The sequence below is a fragment of the Nannospalax galili genome, unplaced genomic scaffold, assembly GCF_000622305.1.
Source record: "Nannospalax galili isolate Female #2095 unplaced genomic scaffold, S.galili_v1.0 scaffold2146, whole genome shotgun sequence".
In the NCBI taxonomy this organism is placed as follows: Eukaryota; Metazoa; Chordata; class Mammalia; order Rodentia; family Spalacidae; genus Nannospalax; species Nannospalax galili.
This window is the reverse complement of record NW_008355271.1, coordinates 125,862-128,799: the sequence shown is the minus strand read 5'-3', so window position 1 is coordinate 128,799 and position 2,938 is coordinate 125,862.

The window sequence follows — 2,938 nt, the reverse complement described above, 5'->3', positions numbered from 1 at the left end:
ATACAGTTCAGATGGAGGCAAGTAAGTCAGCCAAGGCACAGCTTGAGAAGAAGACCTCAAGAGCAACACTGGGAGCGTAGCCCCTCCAAAGGGTGCAAAGGCAGACTTGGCCAGTTCATGAACCTTCTTGCATGCATTTATTTTTTATTTAATTGCTCTTTACTTTTCTAAATGATTGAAGACCACCTGTATCATACACACAACATAAACATATTGAATAAGAGTTTTTGAGACTGAATCCAAGGAATTTGGTTTTGTATCCAGTTCATTCTTAAGAACAAATAACTATAGACTAATCATTTTTGTTAGAAGTCAACTATTATATGTTGAAGTTTTAAATATAAACTAGATCGAAGTCCTATTTGTATTGTGTGTGAGAACTCGTATGTGTGTAAGGAATTCTTAGAACCCCTGCAGTTCTCAGCTACATGAAAACCATTACCACAATTATGTGAGAATTATACAGGAGTGTTATGATAACAGTGGAATTTTTAGATGATCAGTCAATCATGAAAGTATAAAATAGATTTATAAAGAAAAGACAAATGTAGGAAGTCTAGTTGGAGATTAGTATAACAGATATTAATTTATCATCTCAAAATCAAATGTACAAAAGTCATGTGACTTTAAAAATCAACTAAATCTAACCTTGAGGGTCCTTGAGTATCTACTTGGCAGCAAATTTAATCTAAATCAATGCATATCTTTTTCCTAAACCCATCCCACAAATGAAGGGGGGTCATGGAAAACAGAAGACAATGATTTGGTCCACCATATTACTGCCAAGCTTGTTTGACAAGTCCAGATGACTTCTTAAAGTTCAGTGGGTCTGGATCAGAAAGAAATGGCTAAATAAGAACTTCTGAAATTTATAATCCCTGCTGAATCATAATTCAATGTCATTTTATTTATTTGGTTGCTAAAACGGTTCCAACTAGAAGTTACTTCAGTTGGCTTCTGAAACTCTTTGACAGACAATCATTTTTGTGAAGGGTTATTTATTTGCTTTTGTTTTCTTTTTTCCTTTGGCCATTCATCTGTGTAAACCATTTTCTTACTTTCTAGCACAATAAAATGGCCCTGGCTTATCTTGTTTTTCTTACTCAAGTCCTGGGCACATCCACTTCTTTTAAGAAATCCTGTTCTCACTAGGCACCAAAATCTTAGTTACTCCTGTGTCCATCGCTGTTGTTGCTCTTTCCAACTCCTTTTAAGAACAAGGAGTATTTCTAGCAGAAAATACTTCTGTCTATATTACTGCATGTGTATGCGTGTAACCCTTTTATGAGTCAGGGTTTCATGTAACCCAAGCTAACCACAAAGTTGTTACATAGATGAGGAAGAACTTGAACCTCTGATCCTCCTGTGCTATACAAGACATACCTCCAAAAAAAGTCAGAATGATTACCATAGGGGAGTGAATAAATACATACCATAGAAGTATTAAAAAAGTTAGAAATCAGAACATATAAAGAAGTAATAATTAAAGACTGAAAAAGAGGCAAAGAAGAATATAGTTTTAGTCACTTTTCTGTTGCTGTGATAGAAACACTGACCCAAGCAATTTATAGAAGGAAGAGTTTATTTGAGCTTATGGTTCCAGGGGAATTACAGTCCATTATGGCAGGGAGACATGGTGGCTGGAGGTGGCTGGAGCAGGGGGAGCAGAAGCTAAGCTCTCACATCATCACAGAGGCACAGAAAGCAAGAGAGCAACTAGAGATCTGGCAAGGCTTAAGAACTCTCTAAGCCCACCAACAGTGACATGCTTCCTCCAGGATAGCCACACCTAAAACCTCCCCAAACAGCACCACCATATAGGAGGGACAAACTGTCCAAATATTTGGAGCCTATTGGGGACATTTTCATTCATACCACCACAGTTGTCTATTGCTAAAATATACCTTTTATAAAACATAATTGTTGATAATTATTCATTCAATAACAAATATACATCTTTCATAAAGGATAATGGACGTGAGATTTCAGGATAAACAGAAAACATCAACAACAATATTTAATATATACTTGCCAATCCAAGTTCTATGAAGTCAAAGAAACATAAGAATATAGACAACTTAAAGAATGTGGTCAATAAGGATGAGCCAAATCTTTAAGGTAGAGAAAATACCTTTTTATTAAGCATACATTGAAGATTTATATTTTAAGTACATTTTCTGTACCATGTACCCCTGCTAGAAAAAGAAATACTCAAAATCCCATGTGACAGAATATATTGGTGGGGTGGTAATAAAAATCATCAGCAGATACAGCACAGCACTTTAGCCACAGCTAGTGTATGTATGACTCAGTATGTAGCTGGCCACAACCATCATCCAGGTTTTTATATCCTCAGTGATTTCCACCTATTTATTCTATCAACATCCATCTGTAATGGTGTATTTCTCTATTTCTCACTTCAGATCTCTATTTTTCCCTCATCCTGAGGCTGTGTTTTCAGTGTGTATGCGTCTGGGTTTCCCATATCTTCTGGGCATATGGACACCTTTAAGTTTATATAACATGTCCTATTTATTCAGTATAGTGGCAGATTATAAAATCAATCTACAAAAACCAGTAGCCTTTCTATATACCAATAACAAGCAATCGGAGAAGGAATACAGGGAAATGCTCCCATTCACAATTGCTGCGAAAGAAATAAAATACCTTGGAATAAATCTGACCAAAGACACTAAAGATCTCTACAATGAAATTTTTAAATCTTTAAAGAAAGAGATTGAGGAAGACACCAGAAGATGGAAGGACCTCTCATCCTCTCATGCTCATGGATTGGACGGATTCAAATTGTGAAAATGACTATCCTGCCAAAAGCAATATATATATTCAATGGAATCCCAGTCAAAATCCCCATGGAATACTTCACAGAATTAAAAAAAAATCCTAAGATTCATAAGGAAGCACAAAAGAACCTGGATAG